We start from the raw sequence: 25328 nt of genomic DNA, 5'->3' as shown, positions 1-25328 counted from the left end.
AGCTGCATCAAACCAGTCTCAGGACAGAAGACCACAACAACAACAACAACAGTTCCTTCAGACATGCATGCATCTCTTTAGGAACAGACATGATTGACGATCCAGAGCTGTACGAAATATTATGAAATTAATTCGCTGACTGCGTATTCTTTTGACATCGGTTGTACTAGGTAGCTTGCTCGATGAACTAGAATCGGAGATGGCCTCCGATTCTGATCGTGAAGATTTCGACGAGGACACGTCGACGCAGGACGTGGGACCCGTGTTGAAGACATGTCACGAGAAAGTGGCTGACTCACCACAGAGTTGGCTTCAAATGGCTCTGAGCACTATGCGACTTAACTTCTGAGGTCATCAGTCGCCTAGAACTTAGAACTACTTAAACCTAACTAACCTAAGGACATCACACACATCCATGCCCGAGGCAGGATTCGAACCTGCGACCGGAGCAGTCGCGCTGTTCCGGAGTCAGCGCCTAGAACCGCTAGACCACTGCGGCCGGCACACAACAGAGTTCTCTCAAGTCTTCTGAGACATCACTGGGGACAAAATCGCAGAAATGGTGAACGAAATTATTCACGGTGGCGTGATTGCGTTCGAACGTCGTAAAGCTTGGGTTGGGTTGTTTGGGGGAAGAGACCAAACAGCACGGTCATCGGTCTCATCGGATTAGGGAAGGATGGGGAAGGAAGTCGGCCGTGCCCTTTCAAAGGAACCATCCCAGCATTTGCCAGGAACGATTTAGGGAAATCACGGAAAACCTAAGTCAGGATGGCCGGACGCGGGATTGAACCGTCGTCCTCCCGAATGCGAGTCCAGTGTGCTACCACTGCGCCACCTGGCTCGGTCGTAAAGGTCGAATCGTTCTTATCCCTATAGCCATCATCTCACGGCCTCATGGACGAGGAGTTGGTGACGTCATAGCGTGGAATTCCACGTTCCACTACACTTCGGAGCGTGAAATAAAGGGTCTAGCATGTCAGATTCTTGCCTCGTGGGGGCGAACGTGCCCAGAGAGATATGACATCGTTTTATGTTACAAGTCGAACTTAGCTGCCGTCATATTCTAAGGCGTTAAACATCGTACATGTTGGGTTTTCTTTCTGACAGAGGTTGTGATATGATCATGTGAACCTAGATGGTACCACAGACTTTTCAGATAAACCTTTGTAACAAGGCCGGCACTGGAACTTGGGTTTCCTGCCCACTAGGCAGTGAGCCGGAGACTTACGTTCGAATCGTGGTCTTGATACAAAGTTTCATTCTTCCCTTCAGTAGGCGTGGTATGAATATAAGCTGTTTCAAAGCATCAACAAATTGAGGATACCTTGAAAACGCTAGGGTCTGGTATAATAAAAGACAGGAAACTACAGATTCGTATGCAAAGTTGTAAGTAGGCTGTTTAGGTTTTTTTATTGGTAACGCCACCTCTGTATGAAAATCACTGGCTGTGCTGTGTGCAGTCTGTGGCTGCTTTGCATTGTTGTAATACTCGCCATTGTAGTGTTGGGCAGCTGGGCTGTTAACAGCGCGTAGCGTTGCGCAGTTGGAGGTGAGCCGCCAGCAGTGGTGGATGTGGGGAGAGAGATGGCGGAGTTTTGTAATTTGTCATGATATCAAGGTAAATACATTGTTTGTTCTCTATTAATATCTTTCATTTGCTAACTATCCCTATCAGTAGTTAGTGCCTTCCATAGTTTGAATCTTTTATTTAGCTGGCAGTAGTGGCGCTTGCTGTATTGCAGTAGCTTGAGCAGCGAAGATTTTTGGTGAGGTAAGTGATTTGTGAGACGTATAGTTTAATGTTAGTCAGGGCCATTCTCTGGTAGAGAATTTTGAAAGTCAGATTGCGTTGCGTTAACAAAATATTGTGTGTGGAAAGTCAGATTGCGTTGCGCTAAAAAATATTGTGTGTCAGTTTAAGCACAGTCCTGTAAAATTGTTAAAAGGGGAAGTTTCATATGTCGACCCTTAGCCTAGGATACCTCACTGGAATCTTCTGATTTTTTTCTTGTAGTTTGTGTAATTAGTGTAGATTTTGTTTATTGCTAGCGCGTAATTATAGAGAGAATTTCCATTGTAGTTGTAGTTTTTCATTGTTGTACAGTAAAATAGTTGTGGCATGCATGTAGATTTGCACCAAGTATTTCGCAGCTGCAATTAACTAGATATTATTTTCAGTGTTATGTTAATGTGTTCTCTTATTTTTGCTCTTCAAATTGTGTTTTTCTGTGTTGTCGTGTGAAATATTGTGACAATAATGGCGTGTGAAAAACGTAATACTAGGCTCCAAACTAAATTGAGAAATGACAGTGAAGACGAAAGCAGTATGTTAGCGCCGCAGAATAATGAATTAACTAATGTTAACAGTAGTAATTTGGTAATTGCGCATAGGGAAATGGAGCGGGTTGCAAACAATGGCGTAGACAATGAAACAATCAGTGAGCAGGAAAGCATTATCGATCGGTCGGTCGGCAACAGCTCGCCTCAGGAATCCGAAATGACAGGACACAATTTTTCAAATATTGTAGACTCAGGTTCTGGGTCATCACCGTTTTCTCAAATGAGTCAAGACACATTTTCTGCTTGTCAAAATGTGAATGTTGCCGGTGAAAATGCACTGACAAAAAGCATAGAGAAACAGATTCCAGACACTAATACATTATTATTGCAATTAATGCAACAAATGGAACAAAATCAGAGACAAATGGGACAAAATCTTCAAAAGTTAGACATAATGGAACAAAATCTTCAAAAGTTAGACACAATGGAACAAAATCAGAGACAAATGGGACAAAATCTTCAAAAGTTAGACATAATGGAACAACACCAGAGACAAACACAGCAACAGTTAGACGCAATGGAACAAAATCTTCAAAAGTTAGACACCACACTTGAACAAACACGTGAGGATTTAACTAATGAGTTACATCACATTGAATCGAAATGTCAAAAAGTCTGTAACGACGTAAAAACACAAATTTGTGAGCATTTCCAACCTATTTTTTCGCGTCATGAAAATGTACTACAGAATCACGAAGCAGCCATAAAAGAACTGCAAACTACTGTTCATGAAAATCATGAGACCTTTCAAGCTAAATTTGACTCAGTTGCATCTACCGATTCGGTTACGCAACTTGCAAAAACTCAGGAAAACTTAAAGGACACAGTAGATACTCTGAAACTTGGTTCAGAAAAACACACTGAGGAAATAAGTACACTATCGGATAAAGTAGCCGAACTTTCAGATCAGTTCACTAACTTATCTACAAAGGTAGATGATGATCTGAATGACACAACACCTGTAGCCTTCACTGACACTGAAGAGTATGAACAAATTAGAAAATTCAAACAAAATCAAAATCAAATCAATACACAGTACAAAAGAGAAATCCGGGAAGTGCAAGATCAGTTGGCACAAGTAGTACAAGAATTACGTATTTCAGAGGACACTCGCGCCCCAATACGGGAAGAGGGACTTAGAAATATGGAACAGCCACAAAATAATAACACAGGACACTTCGGAAATTATGACAGAAATTGGCAAGGCACACCGAATTTTGAAATGGAACCGCCGAAACGACGTAACAATGACCGATATGCGACTCGCCGACATGATGACTTTGACTATAAGCTGTTCATTACTACACGTAAATTCAAAACGTTTAAAAATTCTGCCAACGACATTCATCCACAAGCGTGGCTCCATCAATTCTCTCATTGTTTTCCTCCCAACTGGTCATTAGAACACAGATTCGAATTTATGTGTGGCTATTTAGAGAATGAACCAGCTGTAAGAATGCGTTCGGTCATTCACGATTGTCATAGTGAAGGAGAATTTTACCATGCCTTCCTCTCAGCATATTGGTCTCAAGCCACACAAGACCGAGTAAAACATGGCATCATAATGATGAAACATTTCGAACAATCTGAATTCTCCAGTCTTGTGAAATATTTTGAAGACATGTTGCACAAGAATCAGTACCTGTCAAACCCATACAGCCCCTCAGAACTCATCCGCATTTGCTTAATCAAACTGCCTGCACATTTGCGACATATTATTTTGGCAGGACGTTGCAAAGACGACATTGAAGCATTTCAAGGACTCTTACAAGAACTAGAAATTGACACTGACAATCGCGGAACGCACGAGCACAACAATTACAGATCACATCCGTCGCAATTCCGCGATGAAAGAAATAATAACTGGACGCGACAAGGTTATTCTCGCAACACAAATCGTGACCAAAATAGACACCACCCATATGACAACCACTGGCAGAGTAATAATAATTACAGGGAAAGATCGCATTTCCGTAGTAATGAATATGACAGGGACAATCATAGAAACAGACAATATGGTAACCAGAACTATTATTATCAAGGGAGACAGAATACTTTCAGACGCAACAGTCCAGCGCGCAGTTGCGATTCCGGGAGAGATTCTCCACCACATGACCGACAAACAAGAAACTATGTAAACTACCGACATAACGACAGACCTGAATTGCATCAGAACTGGCGGGATTCTAACAGAGCTGGGCCCTCTCGGCAAGGCGAATTTGTGGAGGTTCGGTCTCCGAATCCCATTAGCGACGCGCGCCAGTGGAGAGACAGACAATGACCCGCACCGCAGGCAGACACCTGCGCCGGCTGGCTCCGAGAAAAATAACATAGCGCTAACCTTGAGAAAAAAATTCCAGTATTCTTTACCGACGTATACTACTTGACAATTGCGTTAAAGTTGAAACTCTGCATACTAGGAAGAGCAAAGGTTTACACCACATTTCACACGTAAAACCGTTTATTGAGAGATAATGTGCTTTTTTAACTTGAGATTTTAATGCAACATTTTGGTTTATTTGAAAATACATTCTGAAATTAAAGTGCTTTCTGTGAGATACCAGATGACACAGAGGTTAGTTTATGTGACAGCTACACGATTTTATCACGACGCTACTAATGAGTGACAATTTACAATGTTGCTTTTGCGGTGTATGTGTTTTATATTTGCACAGTTTTCTGAATTCTTCTGGAAAGTAAAACATGTTTTAGTATTTAACTTTTGTGGTATAGCAACAATGAGACAGCCTTTTCCGTGGCACAACAATACGTCACAGCACAGTACTTTCTTCATCACAACTATAAGCGTAATAACTGAGATATCTATACACAAAGCATTTCACTTTTGTTTATCATGAGGTAAGTACATTGACTTCTGCAGAACTTAGCTTTCGGAGGACGATAACTACGACACTTCCACAGAATTATCTTACAGCAAGACGCACATTTAGCGCTACAGGACACGTATTTGAGTGATTAATTTTGTACTTAAAACATTTATTTTTAAAGATTTTTGAATTACAAAGAAAGTTTTCCGAGATATATTTCATTCCATTGTTGTAATCTGTAACACCTGAGGGTATAATTACATTAATCCTCAGGGGGGTACACGTTTACTTTGTGTACCATGTGTTTGGCACGTACAAGGAGCCCTAGCTAATATGGTATTTGCTTATACAACTTTACACATCGGTACCATATTTCTCCAACACAGTATTACACAGCTATCAGATCATTTAACTGAGAGAGACAAACATTTTTTTACTACGTCAGTGACAGATGTTTACGCAATTATACCGTTGGATAACTTCACACTTACGAAATTGTATTTTGTCTGTACTTTGTAAACTGTTCATATTTTTTCGGAACCATTGTGATACTATGTGAGCTTTGAATGATGTGTTTGGTATGGAATCATGATTTTAAAGTACGTTTGAGGCAGATGACACTTTTGAAATGAGCAGAGAATTTTTTTTAGGTTTTGAAACTATTGGAGGAAGCTACGACGATTTTGATATTTGACTGAGGTGTTATGATGTTATTTTACGACGGCGATGTGTATTATGTTGTTGAGGTATGTTTATGATTAATAAGCTAATGTTATATGAAGAATTTGATTATGCTATGTATCTAATGATGAAGTATTGAAGAAGCGTCGACGAATTTGTATATGTGTAATAAGGTAAGGAGTAATGAATAGTGATTAGGGCACTCTGATTTGTGGAAAAGGATGTTGGAAACCAAGAATCGTACTTTAAGAGTTATGAAATGTGTGTAAATGCGTGAATGTATCACAATGCCGACGAAAATTTTTTGGACACTGTTATATTCATGGGATTTTGTTTTTACAGGTTTGCAACGCTAATTCTTGACCTGTGAAATATTTTTATTTAAGACTGCCATTGTAGCGGAAACTGCTGTCGTAAATATTTCCCTACGAAAGTTAAGTGACCACCTGCACGTAATATGTCGTGGGCACACAGCTGTGTCAGACACCTGGGCGACAGCCGCCCGAACAAAAAAAAAGCCATTAGCCTTCCAGCGGCACAGGTAGAAGAAAAAAGAGGCCATTATAATCGCTATTGACGTTCCTTTGTAGAAAGCATCGCAACATTTCACGGCTATTGTCGTGCTAGTTGAGAGAAATGCCATATGGCGACAGAAATGCCTAATGAAATGACGAGAAATATTTTTACATCTGCACACCTGATTACGACAAGCGTCTTTCTACGAGAGTTAACTTATGAAATGTCACATGACTATTGAATGATATTTTTATGCTTTGCCTTTCATAGTTGCTTATTTCATTTGATATTTAGTTTCCAGCTGTTTTGCAGCATGGGTTTTATATAAAAAAAAAAATTATTTGCTAATGTGAACACTTTCTGTCAACAGATCTATTAAATAATTATTTTATGACCCATATTCTTCGAAATAGGAGCTCTTGGAATGGAAAGAACAATAAGAAGGGACTAATAACAGGAACTGCATACATAATTTTCTTTTCTAGTACTTAGGAATCTTTTGTAGAATTAGTTTTTGTGGTGCACCACTTTAATTACTTAAACATTAAGATGTGGTTATACATTTCCCTTATCTGCATTGTTATCTTTAGTCTACTATTTTTTCTGCTTGAGCTATGTCATGTTTAGGTATAAGTTGCTGCTGTTTGCCAGGCATAGTGTTATTGAATTTGATTTTGTATTATTCTGTTAAGCCAGTTTTACTAATGATTTATTTTTATATTTTTATTGTTTGCTGCACATTGCCTTAGATTAGTTGTAATATTACAATTGCTTTGCTAATTTCTTAATACTGCTTGCTTCGCAAATCTGCGTTTTTTTTATTGTTGTTTATATTAATTGTTTTATGTGATGCTGCATTGCCTCGTCCCTTAGTTTAGCATCTGAGCTCAGTAGATATAAGTTAGCTTAAGAGGGGGTAGACTATATAAGAAACTAACTATGATGAATTGGAAGAAATGCATTGAGAAGCCACAAGAAACAGATATGGCAAAATTGAGTATTTTGCACTGAGAAATAATTATTTTGAAAGAAATATGAATAGAATACAGGAAGGAGGTATAGATAGGACTTTTTGGAAATAGTGAGGAAAGAAGGGAGATCTCCGAAAAGTAAAGAAAGTTTTTGTTTGCAACATACTGCAGTAAAAGAAACCCTGTCCTTTCCTTGTGTTATCCCACTATGTGTTTGTGTACCCTTGTGTATTTGTGTTTTTCCTGTCTTTATGTGTTTAGCTGATTAGAGCTATGTTGTAGAATTTTTCTAATACTATGTTATTTACTTGGTAAATTCTGTTTTGTTGCTCATATGTGGAGGTGATGTTTCAAAAGTTATTCTGATCTTTATGTAAGTACTTATGTCATTATTTTTGTAACACTGATGTATATGTTTATTTCTATTCTTTTGTAAAGCCCCTATTACTACGAATGTTATCTCTACTATTATGTTTTTAATGATGTTTTCTGTACCCTTGTAATTGTATTCTTATGTTATAAAATTGTAATTGACACCAGGTCATCAAATTAAGTAACTTGTAAGTTACATTTCACTGCACACGTTTCTGTTGGTCATAGTATATGGACAATATGTGAGAAGTAGGGAGTGATAGTGTTTGCATGTGGTTTAATGATTCAGCAAGGGACTGGATAACAGCATTGCTGGTTCTGAGGACTATTCCAAAAAAAATTGTGAGTGCACAAGTGGTGGTTTATGGACTTGCTATATTATCCGCAAGACTCTTCAATGGTGATTGTGCACCTGCACAGTCACAACAGATGGCTGCTGGCCATCTCTACAAGGACTACAGTGGGTCTGCATCTTTGATGACCCACAAATACCATCATTTCTACAAGGACTGCAGTGGGTCTGTACCTCTGGTGGCCCACCAGTACCGTAATCTCTACCAGGACTACAGTGGGTCTGCTCTGTGATGACCTACCTACCAATACTCTTCAAAACTTCGACTGACTCTGCTGTGGGTTTGCTCTGTTGTGGCCCATTACCTGTCAGCATGTCAAGAGTCAGCACTGTCTTTCCGTTGGAAGGACAACACTACTTCTTCAAGACTGCATGGAAATCCACTACTTCCGTGTGCATTTTCTTTTACTGCTCAGACTTTGAGAAAAACACTGCAATGTGATGAATGATCAGGACTGTCTTTATGGACTGTGAGAAAATTTTAGCTTTTGACCAACATTGTATCAATAAGTGTGTGCATTTGATTTCTTTGTTATTGTAATTGTGAAAAAAAAATTTTAACAAATATGTATTGGCCAGTGCCCAACAAAATTTGTAAATTTTTTTTGGGGAGCATGGGGGCTATGTAAGTAGGCTGTTTAGGTTTTTTTATTGGTAACGCCACCTCTGTATGAAAATCACTGGCTGTGCTGTGTGCAGTCTGTGGCTGCTTTGCATTGTTGTAATACTCGCCATTGTAGTGTTGGGCAGCTGGGCTGTTAACAGCGCGTAGCGTTGCGCAGTTGGAGGTGAGCCGCCAGCAGTGGTGGATGTGGGGAGAGAGATGGCGGAGTTTTGTAATTTGTCATGATATCAAGGTAAGTACATTGTTTGTTCTCTATTAATATCTTTCATTTGCTAACTATCCCTATCAGTAGTTAGTGCCTTCCATAGTTTGAATCTTTTATTTAGCTGGCAGTAGTGGCGCTTGCTGTATTGCAGTAGCTTGAGCAGCGAAGATTTTTGGTGAGGTAAGTGATTTGTGAGACGTATAGTTTAATGTTAGTCAGGGCCATTCTCTGGTAGAGAATTTTGAAAGTCAGATTGCGTTGCGTTAACAAAATATTGTGTGTGGAAAGTCAGATTGCGTTGCGCTAAAAAATATTGTGTGTCAGTTTAAGCACAGTCCTGTAAAATTGTTAAAAGGGGAAGTTTCAAAGTGTAGTGATGTTTTTAACACAATGATGATCTATCAAAAGTGCGTCTTTTTCGTATAGTTTGCATATTAAATATCAGATAATGACATCTGTTGATCCAGTCTGTAGACGGTGTATTCCATATAGGGAGGCCCGTAATGTCGACTTACTGTGTCGAAGTCGTAGCGCAATTGGTAGGCTCTTGAGCTGTGAAGAGGATGGTAGCACGTTCGTATCCACATTCTTCCAGATCTTTTTTTTTTTATCTTTATTTTCCTAAAAGATTCTGAGTCTTTCTTATTAATTTAGGAGAAGTATTATCTCAAAAGTCGATGTTATTTATCGTAAATAATGTATTTGCTGCAATTGTTGTTGCCAAGGCCGACGATTGGAATGATTCGCCAGTGTCCAGAAATCGTAACCTGACTGCCAGTCTGTGTTTGAAAGTAAACACAAATTACACACTGGAAGATTTTGCAGTTATGAAACTTTCTTTTTAATATATGTGTCTGGATTTATGGACTTGTTCATAGTCGTCTCTTGCCATTAACTATCTCTTCAGTTACGATGAGCAGCTTCCAGAAAATCTCCTCGTTCATTCAAGGAACCTCGATCTTGAAATCTGTATGATGGTGTACATTAATTTGAGAGAGCTGGTAGTCAATGCAACATCGAGCCATTAAGAATATGGATATTACGCACGCGCAGACTGAAGCTAGACACTATATCTTAACTCTATTTAATTTAAAAACGAAAATGGCCCGAAAATTCAGTCGAATTAATCAATAACTTCCACTACTATGTCTATAGTATTCTTCGTGATATTCTCCGCTCTTCTCCGACAATCGCTAACAGGGTTAAAGCAGCTACTTTACGCGTGACCATTGTCGTAAAGAAACTGTGTGTGGTCCGCGAGCCAAATAAAACCGACAACTGCCGTTGGAGAGAGCTGCGAGGGCAAATTTCGTTATCCAGCTCGTCCCGTGTGCCGACGGCGCAATCTCTGACGAGATCGGACGTCCCGTCCGCGTCCACATCCGCGTAAGCTCCCACGTCCCGTGTGAGGACGGCTTCAGATGCAGGGAACCTGCTGTATTCAAGACTTTAGACTCATCACCCTGCTGAATTCAGATTATAAACTTGCTGCAAGACGTTTTGCATGGAACATGAAATTGGTTATGGGAAAAGTAGTCAGTCCATACCATGTTTTTGACGCGGCCTATGCTTAGAGAGACATTGTATTGTATACATGGAACTGGGGACCTAGAAACGACGGAGAGGCTTCGTCCCCGCCGTAGCCCACAGTGGTTCACAACACCACAACCCTCTACAGCAGTCCACCCACCCCACCGCCGCCCCACACCGAACCCAGGGTTATTGTGCGGGTCTGCCTCCAGTGGAACCCTCCCCCCCCCCACCGGGAATGTCTCATACCAGAGGGGCGTAACCCCAAATGTTTGCATGGTAATTATGGTGTACACGTATGTGGAGGAAGTGTTTGCGCAGTAATCGCCGACATAGTGTAACTTAGGCGGAATAAAGGCAACCAACCCGCATTCGCCGAAACTGATGGAAAAGCGCCTTAAAAACCATCCACAGACTGGCCAGCACACCGGACCTCGACACTAATCCGCCAGACGGATTCGTGCCGGGGTGCGGCACGCCTTCCTGCCCAGAAAGCAGTGCGTTAGACCGCACGGCTAACGGGGCATGCTATAGAGACTGTATATTTACTAAGATAGTATCTGTTCTTTCGGACATGTCCAAAAGAACAGATATCATCATAGTAAATGTGGTGTCACCGCCAGACACCACACTTGCTAGGTGGTAGCTTTAAATCGGCCGCGGTCCATTAGTACATGTCGGACCCGCGTGTCGCCACTGTCAGTGATCGCAGACCGAGCGCCACCACACGGCAGGTCTCGAGAGACTAGCACTCGCCCCAGTTGTACGGACGACGTAGCTAGCGATGCACACTGACGAAGCCTCGCTCATTTGCAGAGCCGATAGTTAGAAAAGCCTTCAGCTAAGTCAATGGCTACGACCTAGCAAGGCGCCATTAGCATTACATAGCTTGTATCTAAAGAGTCTCACTTGTATCGTCAAGAGCGATGTACCACAAGAATGGATTAAAGTTAAGTATTCCAGGAGCTACGTACTTTTCTTTATAGCATTCATTACGTATCCTGTTTCAGACCTATCTACTAGCCTGCGTGAGTTAACGCGTGCCTTTCGGCTACTTCCGAGTGGCGTGGCTGTCTTGTTACGCCACAACAGTAAATATGTAGTTAAGGCTCACCGGCCACTTGACCATCTTCTTCTTCTGTGCGAATGCACAAACAGTGCGCGAACTCTTACGGGAATCGGCAACGCACCGCGAGTAATGAGTATAATGGGCGGGGGCACTACGAATGCAGTGCGGGACAATACGTTGAGAATGTGGGTTTCGCGGGAGGCGTGCCAGAGATAAATCCCTGCTGTCGCGCTATCCTCTGTGTCCTCGGTGGCTCAGATGGATAGAGCGTCTGCCATGTAAGCAGGAGATCCCGGGTTCGAGTCCCGGTCGGGGCACACATTTTCACCTGTCCCCGTTGACGTATGTCAACGCCTGTAAGCAGCTAAGGGTGTTCATTTCATTGTAATTTCACTATAGAGACTGCCCACATTGCAGTTAACTGGTTTCCGGCGAGAATGTTGTTGATAGACTTCGCAAACGCTTTCTATCCTACAAGCCGCACATGTTATAACGTGTGACGGGTAAACTGGTATTCGGTCTTCAGTTCAAAAACATTATTTGCAACTTTCTTACTGCAGCCAGGTCAGCGGTGGTGGTCAATGGTTGGGAAATAAAACTCTTTAGAATACAAGGACCTTATATGTTATGCCACGAGTCCAAGAAGCTACTGTTTTCGATTATATTTTTTTGCAACAGGCCTATTTCGGCTTGGCAACGGCCTTGCCGCAGTGGATACACCGGTTCACGTCAGATCACCGAAGTTAAGCGCTGTCGGGCATGGCCGGCACTTGGATGGGTGACTATCCGGGTCGTCATGCGTTGTTGCCATTTTTCGAGGTGCACTCAACCTGGTGACGCTAATTTAGGAGGTACTGGACCGAATAGTAGCGGCTCCGGTCAATGAAAACCATCGTAACGGCTGGGAGAGAGGTGTGCTGACCACACACCCCTCCTATCCTCATCCTCATTGAGGATGACATGGCGGTCGGATGGTCACGATGGGCCACTTGTGGCCTGAAGACGGAGTGCTATTTAGGCTTGATTTCCATCTTCAGGTTACACCGGATGGTCTTGAAATCCATATGACATCGCTGTCATAGTTGCTGTCACTAGTGCATAAGTTTGCTGCTTTAATGTTGGTACTAGATATCAAGACCATCTGATATAGCGTGAAGATGGCAGTCACGCAGAAACAGGCCTATTGTTATGAAATACAATCGAACACAGCAGAGTCCTGGTCTCATAGCAGAATATGTAATGTCTTTATGTGAGACATATAAGGCGCGTTGCGACCAGACGAGTGCAAATTACTGTTACAATATGTCGCTCTGTTCGACAGGGCTGTTCATTATGGATGTTTTTGTAGATCACTGCGGTAGACTCGCTGCCTAGGGCAGTGCATACACAACACTGCAAATGACGTTGGGGTATTCATGGAGAATGACTTCGACATTGATTTGACTCGTACCACACTACAGTCATACGCACGCGCCTCTCGTGCAACGATCAATAAACGTGAAACTCTGTTAAATCCACTGATATCGACCGACAATGGCATCGTGTTGCGCGAGAACATAAGATCTTGCGGTCTGACGCCACTGGGTGGCGGCAGGAAACACAGGAACGAAACTCGAGGACACTCTTCACTACCATAAAGGGTCTCTGCAGAATTCAAGCCTCTATCCGGCTGAATCTCCACCAAAAAAGGAACGTAATAAACACCTTCATTCTCTTTTGGTAAAGGGTGCACACTGGCTGGGTGTGCCCAAACTTGAGAGTAGATCCATCTCTCAAGTAATATACACTACTGGCCATTAAAATTGCTACACCACGAAGATGACGTGCTACAGACGCGAAATTTAACTGACAGGAAGAAGATGCTGTGATATGCAAATGATTAGCTTTTCAAAGCATTCACACAAGGTTGGCGCCGCTGGTGACACCTACAACCTGCTGACATGAGGAAAGTTTCCTACTGATTTCTCATACACAAACAGCAGTTGACCGGCGTTGCCTGGTGAAACGTTGTGATTCCTCGTGTAAGGAGGAGAAATGCATACCATCACGTTTCCGACTTTGATAAAGGTCGGATTGTAGCCTAGCGTGATTGCTGTTTATCGAATCGCGACATTGCTGCTCGCGTTGATCGAGATCCAATGACTGTTAGCAGAATATGGTATCGGTGGGTTCAGGAGGGTAATACGGAACGCCGTGCTGGATCCCAACGGCATCTTATCACTAGCAGTCGAGAAGACAGGCATCTTATCCGCATGGCTGTAAACTGATCGTGCAGCCACGTCTCGATCCCTGAGTCACCAGATGGGGACGTATGGAAGACAACAAACATCTGCACGAACAGTTCGACGACATTTGTAGCAGAATGGACTATCAGCTCGGAGACCGTGGCTGCGGTTGCCCTTGACTCTGCATCACAGACAGGAGCGCAGCGATGGTGTACTCAACGACGAACCTGGGTGATCGAATGGCAAAACGTCATTTTGTCGGATAAATCGAGGTTCTGTGTAAACAGCTTGAGTAAAGCATCGGTCGCATCCGTATTTGGCTACATAGCCGTGAACGCACATTGGAAGCGTGTATTCGTCATCGCCATACTGGCGTAACATCCGGCGTTATGGTATGGGGTGCCATTGGTTACACGTCTCGGTCACCTATTGTTCGCATTGACGGCACCGCATGTTGCAGGTCCTGTACGGGCCTTTCTGGATACAGAAAATGTTCGACTGCTGCCCTGGCCAGCACATTCTCCAGATCTCTCACCAATTGAAAACGTCTGGTCAATGCTGGCCGAGAAACTGGCTCTTCACAATACGCCAGTCACTACTCTTGATGAACTGTGGTATCTTGTTGAAGCTGCATGGGCAGCTGTACCTCTACACGCCATCCAAGCACTGTTCGACTCAATGCCCAGGCGTATCAAGGCCGTTATTACGGCCAGAGGTGGTTGTTCTCGGTACTGATTTCTCAGGATCTTTGCACCAAAATTGCGTGAAAATGTAATCACATGTCAGTTCTAGTATAATATATTTGTCCAATGAATACCCGTTTATCATCTGCATTTCTTCTTGGTGTAGCAATTTTAATGGCCAGTATTGGTAGCTGTAGAGACACGAAATCTTTAAACTAGGAGTAGCGACCGGCGCATTGGGGACGGCGCTAGGTGGTACTGGACTTATCGAGTTTAAATGTAAGTGCGCGGCGTTGCCGGTTCATCGCACAGCCATCACGCGGGCAGCACATCTGGGAGTTTACCGGCCACCGCCTGAGCAAGTCCCTGTACCGGCGGCAGGCGACCCTTGTCGGGTGTCCTTTGCTAAAAATTACCTCAACAAAAGTGACCTCCTACAAATAGCTACCGTCGGACACAAGACGGGTCAAAGGTACAATACCGACCTGCTAGGACGGTGTCCAGTACTCGAGTTGCTAGCACGACTACCCACAGTGAATTGTAAACAGGTGTGTAAGAAGATCGGTCATCTAGCACTGACAGCAGATACTTCTGCACTGTGGTATATCATAGTGCATAACAGGTTCTAACAACCCTACCACAACAAAGGTCAAAAATTAATTATGATTGTAGTGTTGCTCACGCTGCTAAATATTGCATTTTCGGGCAACAACAAAGTTATATTATGTGGCAGGTGTCATTAGAGCACAGTTAATAAAGTCATTTCATGAAATAATGAATAAACTAGGCACTCATCTTTTCGTGTTTCCCACGCTGGTGTCGTTGTGAACTCATGGCTCAATCGTCGAAAATCTAGGTGGTGATGATTCCAAGCTCGGATGCAAAGGGGCCTGGGTGTTATTCTGCGATATTTAAAACTTTTATAGATGTGTTTCATAAACCATTCTTGAAGATTAAACTTAGGACGATGGTGATGTAAAAAAGTAATCAGCACTCCGAATTTAAATTACACTTCCTTTTTTATTACTTTTGTTGCAACATCACTTCACAATATAAATCATAATTGAAAAAATCTTCCTCATTGTTAAAGTTCACATTTCATAAAGTGACTACAATTTGCGTCTTTTCAACTTGACGACCAAGACTTGAGTCTCTAATAACCGCTTACGCGCCCAAAAATCAGAGTTACAAGTACGTCAAAGATCATAGTGACAAAAGAAAGAATACACATAAGAATAATATCATTGCAATATAAACATATCGATGTATCAAAGTACCTCTACATTAATGAAATCAAATTTGAATGTTGTCACAGAAATATGTTAACTATTTTACAGAAACACAGTATAATATTGCTGGAATCGAGAGGTTGAGGTGAGGTGCCGTAATGGTTACGTAATTCAAGTACCATTACAAGGTTCCCAACCAATCAGTGTCTTGTAAATATTAACGTGCTTGCTCCAGCCAACTGTGAAAAATGTAGTGCCTCTGACACTCGGAAACATCGCTTCCAGTGTCGAAATATATCATTAGTGTGGGAACTCAGCAGAATAATGGCTGCCTTCATCAACAGGTCCGTCACTCCAAACGTGACTGTCCAAAGCGTCATTGCACCAGATTTCAAATCCTGCCCAAAAGCAAAACACAGCGCTACGTTGTGGCTGTTAGGCCACAGAATATATGCCGTTGTAGATCGCACATCAATGATGCTATTACAAACTTCTCGGACGTATGGACACAGTATCTTAAAATAAAAGCACTAACTATCCATCGGCAACTATACGACAATTTTATGCCAGTTGCTTTAGAGAATGGATGCAAGAAGCTATTTCTCTACTCGACATTGTAAAAGTTTCCTTTCGTTAGCCGGCACGGTAACTCAGCGTGTTCGGTCAGAGAGTTAGCTGCCCTCTGTAATAAAAAAACTGAGTTAATGGATCAACGATGAACTGAAACGGGTGTATTGCGACGACCGCCACCAGCAGATGGAACGAATGTAAACGAACAAAAGTGAGATTCAGGAAAAAAAAAAGTGGCCAGAGCAGCGGGATGCCACGCCAAGGGGCCCGGGTTCGATTCCTGGCTGGGGAAGGAGGTTTTCTCCGCTCAGGTGTTGTGTTGTCCTCATCATCATTTCATTCCCATCTCCGACGCGCAAGTCGCCCAACGTGACGTCGAATGCAATAATTACTTGCCCTCGACGGCCGAACTTCCCCGAATGGGCGACTCCCGGCCCACAATGCCGTGCGCTCATTTCCATTTTTCTTTCTTTTCTTACGTTATCAAACTTTTTAGTTGGAAAATTTGACAAGAGCAAAACTCTTTAACCATGATAAGGCGTTTACCACGAACTAATTAATTAACTATTTTTTATTAGTTCACTCATACTGAGTACGAAGGGGCGATCTATATTTACTTTCTTAGGAGAAGAAAAAGTTCTTACCCAAAACTGCAATAAAACGTAGTACTGAGGGTAAGATTTTTATAAAAACATTTACGAAGATCTGATAATGGTAACATAGTGTACCGAAACCGGTTATCCACAATACAGTGTTTTATTGCGACCTTGGCTAAGATTATTATTTGCTATTTTAATTATTTGAAAGAGGTTCAAGTCTCCCAGAAACAAATGTTTTTATTCAGTAAGAAGGAAACTTAGTAATTGGAAAGGAAACCTTCTAACCTCAAAAGGAATTAAGGAATCAGTTACTCCATAAGATTTCAAATTAAAGAGCAGTGAACGCTAATTCAGTTTGTTGTAATGGTTGATATTATTTCCTTACAGTAAATGCATCTTCTTTCTCAACTTGTTTAAGGGTCCACTTATTACGTCTCAGATTGCTTCAGTGTCCAATTGTATTTAATTGCGGACCTAGAAACGACGGAGAGGCTTCGTCCCCGCCGTAGCTCTCAGTGGTTCACAACCCCACAACAGGCTACAGCAGTCCACCCACCCGACCGCCGCCCCACACCGAACCCAGGGTTATTGTGCGGTTCGGTCCCCAGTGGACACCGCACCGAGAACGTGTCATACCAGTTGAGTATAACCCCAAATGTTTCCGTGGTAGAGTAATGATGGTGTACGCATACGTGGAGAAAGTGTTTGCACAGCAATCGTCGACACAGTGTAACTGAGGCGGAATAAGGGGAACCAGCCCGCATTCGCCGAGGCAGATGGAAAACCGCCTTAAAAACCATCTACAGGCTGGCCGACACACCGGACCTCGACACTAATCGGCCGGGCGGATTCGTGCCGGGGACCGGTACGCCTTCCCACTAGGGAAGCAGCGCGTTAGACCGCATGGCTAGCCGGCCGGGCACTAGTGTCCACTTAAAAAAAGTGGGGTAATTAAAATTCTCTTCCTTTTCGCTATACAGTCCCAGTATTCCGTTAACAGATTCTAACATGTTTAAAAAGTAGACGGCGGATACCGCTAAGTTCATATTCCGGAATATATATATATAGTGTTACAAAAAGGTACGGCCGAACTTTCACGAAACATTCCTCACACACAAATAAAGAAGTGATGTTATGTGGACATGTGTCCGGAAACGCTTAATTTCCATGTTAGCGCTCATTTTAGTTTCGTCCACCTACGCTCAATGGAGCACGTTACCATGATTTCATACGGGATACTCTACCTGTGCTGCTAGAACATGTGCCTTTACAAGTACGACACAACATGTGGTTCATGCACGATGGAGCTCCTGCACATTTCAGTCGAAGTGTTCGTACGCTTCTCAACAACAGATTCGGTGACCGATGGATTGGTAGAGGCGGACCAATTCCGTGGCCTCCACGCTCTCCTGATCTCAACCCTCTTGACTTTCATTTATGGGGACATTTGAAAGCTCTTGTCTACACAACCCCGGTCCCAAATGTAGAGACTCTTCGTGCTCGTATTGTGGACGGCTGTGATACAATACGCCATTCTCCAGGGCTGCATCAGCGCATCAGGCATTCCATGCGACGGAGCATGTATCCTCGCCAACGGAGGACATTTTGAACGCTGGTACGTTCTGTTGCTGTGTGTTTCCATTCCATGATTAATGTGATTTGACGAGAAGTAGTAAAATGAGCTCTAAGATGGAATGTAAGCGTTTCCGGACACATGTCCACATAACATATTTTCTTTCTTTGTGTGTGAGGAATGTTTCCTGAAAGTTTGGCCGCACTTTTTTTGTAACACCCTGTATATATGCCGATGGTTATTGAGTGATTTTATTTTGTGGTGCTGCGTCCATAAGTATGAGAGGTATGTAATAACGTCATATATACACATATACTAACGAGTGATCTCGTAAGCTGACATACGGCTGGGAGAGCTGGCCATATGATCCTCCATATCCGCATCCATTAACGCCTGCGGGCTGAGAACGACACGGCGGCCGGTCGGTACTGTTGGGCGGAGTTCAGTTATATGCACTGATGAGCCAAATCATAATGACAACCTGCTTAATAGCTTGTTTGTCTGTCTCTGGAACGAAAAACATTACCGATTCTGCGTATCAGGGACCCGACAGTTTGTTGGTAGCTTTTCGCAGGTATTTGATATTAGATGTCTACACTGCAGGTCGTGTAATTCTCGTGTAAGCGGTATTGCTGCCTGATAGCGACCTAGGTAGATACCGTAGAATTTACATCTGGCGAATTTGGTCGCCGAGACATGAACACGAGTTCACTATAATGCTTCTCTGATCACTGCAGCACAGTTCTGGCTCCGAGACCCGGACAGTTATACGAGGTGCATTCAAGTCCTAAGGCCTCCGATTTCTTTTCTAACTTACTCACCCGAAATCGACGAAAGTGGCGTTACTTCTCGACGTAATCGCCCTGCAGACGTACACATTTTTCACAACGCTGACTCCATGATTCCATGGCAGCGGCGAAGGCTTCTTTAGGAGTCTGTTTTGACCACTGGAAAATCGCTGAGGCAATAGCAGCAAGACTGGTGAATGTGTGGCCACGGAGAGTGTCTTTCATTCTTGGAAAAAGCCAAAAGTCACTAGGAGCCAGGTCAGGTGAGTAGGGAGCATGAGGAATCACTTCAAAGTTGTTATCACGAAGAAACTGTTGCGTAACGTTAGCTCGATGTGCGGGTGCGTTGTCTTGGTGAAACAGCACACGCGCAGCCCTTCCCGGACGTTTTTGTTGCAGTGCAGGAAGGAATTTGTTCTTCAAAACATTTTCGTAGGATGCACCTGTTACCGTAGTGCCCTTTGGAACGCAATGGGTAAGGATTATGCCCTCGCTGTCCCACAACATGGACACCATCATTTTTTCAGGACTGGCGGTTACCCGAAATTTGTTTGGTGGCGGTGAATCTGTGTGCTTCCATTGAGCTGACTAGCGCTTTGTTTCTGGATTGAAAAATGGCATCCACGTCTCATCCGTTGTCACAACCTACGAAAAGAAAGTCCCATTCGTGCTGTCGTTGCGCGTCAACATTGCTCGGCAACATGCCACACGGGCAGCCGTGTGGTCGTCCGTCAGCATTCGTGGCACCCACCTGGATGATACTTTTCGCATTTTCAGGTCGTCATGCAGGATTGTGTGCACAGAACCCACAGAAATGCCAACTCTGGAGGCGATCTGTTCAACAGTCATTCGGCGATCCCCCAAAACAATTCTCTCCACTTTCTCGATCGTGTCGTCAGACCGGCTTGTGCGAGCCCGAGGTTGCTTCGGTTTCTTCTCACACGATGTTCTGCCTTCATTAAACTGTCACACCCACGAACGCACTTTCGACACATCCATAACTCCATCACCACATGTCTCCTTCAACTGTCGATGAATTTCAGTTGCTTTCACACCACACAAATTCAGAAAACGAATGATTGCACGCTGTTCAAGTAAGGAAAACGTCGCCATTTTAAGTATTTAAAACAGTTCTCATTATCGCCGCTGGCGGTAAAATTCCATCTACCGTACGTTGCTGCCATCTCTGGGACGTATTGACAATGAACGCGGCCTCATTTTAAAACAATGCGCATGTTTCTATCTCTTTCCAGTCCGGAGGAAAAAAATCGGAGGCCTTAGAACTTGAATGCACCTCGTGCTGCTGAAAGATGACATCGATGTCGGGAAGACATCATGCATGGACCAATGCAGATGGTTCGCCGCTGGTGTGCGTTCGATTACTACCACAGGTCCCATGCAAGCACAGGAGAATGAATGTCGCCCATAGTATAATACTGCTGCCACCGGCCTGTGTCCATGGAGCGCTGCACGTTTGGATCCTCCGTTCACCTCGATGGCGGCGTTTGTGGAGACGGCCATCGACCTAGTGTAGCAAAACTGTGACTCACCCGAGGAGCCGACACGTTCACATTGACTGACTGTCGTAGCCTGATGGTCCCGTGCTCATTGCAATCGTAACTGACAATGTCGTTGCGTCAACATATGGAGGTATTCTGCCGCGATGTACGATGACCGGTGCGCTACGAAACACTTGTGCGTGCACCAGCATTCTGCTCTTTCGACAAAGATGCCATAGATCACCATCTTTAGTACGCAATGCAGACAAGCCTCAGAACTTTCGGTGGAGAGTTGTGCGCGTCCACCAATTCAGTACCTAGTGGTAGTTTCATAGTCCAACCTCTTTGCGTAGACGCCCACGACAGTAGCACGTGAGCATTCCACTAGCTTCACCATTTTCGAGATATTTGTGAACTGACTTTGCGAAATAGTAATCTGTCCTTTGTCAAAGTCGCTTACCCCAATGGTGTCCGCCCCTGGTAGCTGAGTGGTCAGCGCGACGCAATGCCATACCTAACGGCCCGGGTTCAATTCCCGTCTCGGTCGGAGATTTTCTCCGCTCAGCTACTGGGCGCTGTGTTGTCCTTATCATCAACATTTGATCCCCATCGACACGCAAGTCGCCGAAGTGGCGTCAACTCGAAATACATGCACCAGGCGAACGGTCTACCCAACGGGAGGCCCTAGCCACACGGCATTTCCATTTACCTCAATGGTCTCTACCTAACATGGCTGACCTCAAAAGAATTACCAATCACCGGATTAATTTCATAATATTTCGTACAGTTATGGATCGTCAGTCACGTCATTTCCTAAAGAGATGCACGAATAAATGGCGCTATTCCGGAAATATTGGACACCTCGTGTCGAACCGATGACTATATATTTCAAAATTAATACACTTACAGAGTGTTCTTCGTCCTTCTTTAGTATTTGGCTTAATGTATGTTTGGCTGAATAATTATGAAACCACGTACTGGACTAGATCTCGAACACAGAAATCTGTTTCTGGCAGGCAGTGTCCTGTGAATTGTGTCAACCCGCCTGTCCTTATGGCTGTATCTGCCTTCACCTACGGAAAAGGTAGCTACTGTTTGCCACCTCACTGGAATCGTTCGAGACGTGCGCGTCTCCATTCGAGCTCTGAATACTACACAAACGTCTCGAAAATGATCGGTTTGGGTTCTCACATATAAAATATTTCTGCACAAATACGAGTCACTAAAGATAGCTTCAGTCACAACGCTTAGCTTTGGTAAATGATTCGCTCCTAAAACAGGAAAATCGTTTTTTTTTTTTTTTGTTATTATTCTTTCTTGGACGAAATTCTGTAGTCATGAAACTGGCATTAATCCAGTACCGTATCGTCGTTCGAAGAAAAGTATTCCAGAAGGGTAGACAAAGTAATGCATTCCATCTCAGCTCAAACTGTTAAGTAGAACTACTTGGCGATATAGTAGAGACTGCAACAACGTGAATGACCTTTTATGCGTGATGCAAAATTGCTAAGATCTGTAACCGATCGCAATTGTTGCTATAAATTGGTATCAATCGGTTGTAGAAGCGGTTCAAAAATGGCTCGGAGCACTACGCGACTTAACGTCTGAGGTCATCAGTCGCCTAGAACTTTGAACTGCTTAAACCTAACTAACCTAAGGACATCGCACACATCCTTGCCCGAGGCAGGATTCGAACCTGCGACTGTAGCGGTCGCGCGGTTCCAGACTGTAGAAGCGGACTGAAGCCTAAAAAGAGTTTTCTTCATAAGTTGTGCGAACGACTGTCATGCTGTTTTCGATATAAAAATGTAGAAAAGAAGTAGAAACAACGTATATACCACTGAACTATATTTTACATAATCAAATGTAGCCTTTTTCTGTAGCCCTATATCGCGAATATACCCACGTAATACGAAACAAGTATGATACACTAAAATTTACCTTGCTATAAACGAAGTAAACTCTAAAATCCACCAATGAAATTTCGGAAGTTGTTCAGAGATAATTTCGGAGAATTTTGGTATAAGGGACCGGTAGTCACCGTAGCTTATTGCACAGCAATAACGTGATAATAATTCATTTGGTTTGTTATCCTAATCAGGCAATTTTTCTTCTTTTAAAATAACATTATAGTAGCGATAAGACCTGTAGTATGCATTCATCAAAAGGTAAAACACAAGACACATAGTAACGCAACAACCGTCATATGAAAAACGTACTCTTTCATCGTAGCATAGCGTCATTGTGCTGTGAAGACACACACGAGGTGCATGTCAGCCAATTCGTCAGTAAACCTACCCATCTGCCGCGTGTCACTCATGACATATAAGCATGCCGGGAAAAGAATCTCAGGACAGAAATGAGCAGCATTGAATGGGAGCTTGAAGGGAGAGACGAAAACAGGCATTACTGCTCTCAGCTGAAAGTACAGCGAGTAAATGGACCACGTTTGCTTCCAAGGCAGAGACAGAAGCGCATACAGATGAAATTGATTTCCACCACCCTTCGATTTAAAAAACCTTTCTGTTGCCTGAACAATTCGATTTTAGGCAAGGAAAACGGAAAGAGTGTTAAAAGCCAGAATGTCTTACCTTGTTATATATAACTGGCGTAGGTTGTCAGTAAATGGGTGTATAGTGCTGTAGATGACTATACTTTGGTAATCTCGAGCTGTATTGCTGAAAATTATCTCCTTATTTTTGCACTCGATGCGATCGGCGTTCCCAGTATGGATCCGTGTGGAGCACCTACACAATGACGATACATGAGGACGAGTGGCAGGACCCTATGATGACGTCCTCTGACGTAGCAGGCGGCAGCTGGTGACGGAGTGGGGGAGGCGTTGGGTGGGGTAGTGAGCGGGTGGTGGAGGGGGAAGGAGCAGAAGGAAGACTTCCGGCGGACGTGGCCTCTCATTCGTGGCGCGTGCGAGAGGAGAACGCCCACATGATACACGGCAGGGCCGAACAGTTCGGGGATTAAAATTTCACGTGTATTCTTCCGCACGCGGGCCCAAGTGTCCTCCCGAGAAAGTCCAAGAAAGTCCACCCCTCACCTGTACATTCCTTCTGCTTCTGCTAGTGCGTGGCTTTAGTTTATACACGTACGATCACTGGCATACAGCATTCCAGCACTTCACTAAATACTAATAATTATTTATTCATTTACGACAATTGTTTACAGCGTACCACAGTGGAAGTTGAGCAATTTTATCAGGACACTTGTGTCCTCCCAACGGAAAGTACCTCGAATTGGCCTACAAAAATCACCTAAATTGCAGCATATGCGTATCGTGCGAGACTTTCTAACTCTCTGACTCTACACGTGGAAACAATCCTAGAGAAGAAAAAATGAATAGGACCTTTTATGCAGGAGATTTAATTTAGTTTAATTCTGTACTGGGATATATTTTCGTCAGCGCCCGCGGTTTTCAAATTATTTTAGATAAACATAGAAAACAATCGAGCCCCCTCCTCCCCCCTCACCGGTGAGGACTGATATTATTCATGGTACTCTCTCCTTTCACTGTACAGAAATTTGCAACTACACGAATTATTTCCCATATTCGACCTTTCTTGGTCTTCATTACGTCACCAGTTAAATCGCCTATTTCGCCAACATTACTAATTTAAACGTGCCCGTGAGGGTAATGAAAGAAAAAAAAACGACTTTTGTAAACGTTACACTAAAACTGCACACGTTGACAGTTCGATCTAAAGTTCACCCTCACAAGCACAATTTTATAGTCAGAAAGCCAGAGGAACATAACGACTGAATTGTTAATTTTATGCTGTTAAAAATTAGAAAACTATTACGTAAAATTTACACATACAATTTGTAAAACCAAGAATAAACCGGTGACGTAATAAAGCCAGTCAATGAACAGCAAAAAACGTCGAATGTGGTAGCAGGAAGTGCCATGATCAAAATACTGAAACTCCGACCTGGTGGAAAGGGAAGTCGGTGCGCGTTTGATGTCACGTTTGTACATTTTTCTGGTGTAACTCTAAAAGCGCAACCTGTAGTGAAAACGTAATCAGTATAGAACTAAACTACATTAAATTTGCTGCAAAAAGGTTCTGTTCCATTTTTTTCTGGGACTAATATTTGCGAATGGAGAACGAGAGTAAATGAAGATTTCGTGTGAATCGCAAGCGCTGTAGCTTAGATAGGTTTTGTAGGCCAGTTACAGTAACTTTCTCGAACTAATAGGCCACAAGTGTCCTACATAAAATTATTCGTCTCGATTCCCTCTACACCACTGTGGCACATTGTATACGATTATCGTTTAAACACTGTATACAGGGTGAGTCACCTAACATTACCGCTGGATATATTTCGTAAACCACATCAAATACTGACGAATCGATTCCACAGACCGAACGTGAGGAGAGGGGCTAGTGTAATTGCTTAATACAAACCATAAAAAAATGATCGGCAGTATGTTTTTTAACACAAAACTACGTTTTTTTAAATGGAACCACGTTAGTTTTGTTAGCACATCTGAACATACAAACAAATACGTAATCAGTGCCGTTTGTTGCATTGTAAAATGTTAATTACATTCGGAGATATTGTAACCTAAAGTTGACGCTTCACTACCACTCCTCCGCTGTCCGATCGTGTGTATCGGAGAGCACCGAATTACGTAGGGATCCAAAGGGAACGGT

General features: G+C 43.1%; 1 protein-coding gene and 1 pseudogene across 1 annotated transcript in view; one reads left to right on the top strand and one right to left on the bottom strand.

Annotated features, from left to right (window-relative positions):
* LOC126210549 (sensory neuron membrane protein 1-like) overlaps positions 1 to 23419 on the bottom strand; it is a 304792-nt gene extending 281373 nt beyond the window's left edge. Inside the window, exon 1 of the mRNA XM_049939802.1 lies at positions 23250 to 23419. The gene's annotated coding sequence lies outside the window, so the exon portion shown is untranslated. The remainder of the gene's footprint in view (positions 1 to 23249) is intronic.
* On the top strand, positions 12185 to 12302 carry LOC126210960 (5S ribosomal RNA; annotated as a pseudogene).
* Positions 23420 to 25328: the final 1909 nt, after the last annotated feature.

The sequence above is a fragment of the Schistocerca nitens genome, chromosome 10 (genome assembly GCF_023898315.1).
Source record: "Schistocerca nitens isolate TAMUIC-IGC-003100 chromosome 10, iqSchNite1.1, whole genome shotgun sequence".
Classification (NCBI taxonomy): Eukaryota; Metazoa; Arthropoda; class Insecta; order Orthoptera; family Acrididae; genus Schistocerca; species Schistocerca nitens.
This window is presented reverse-complemented; position numbering and strand designations above follow the sequence as displayed.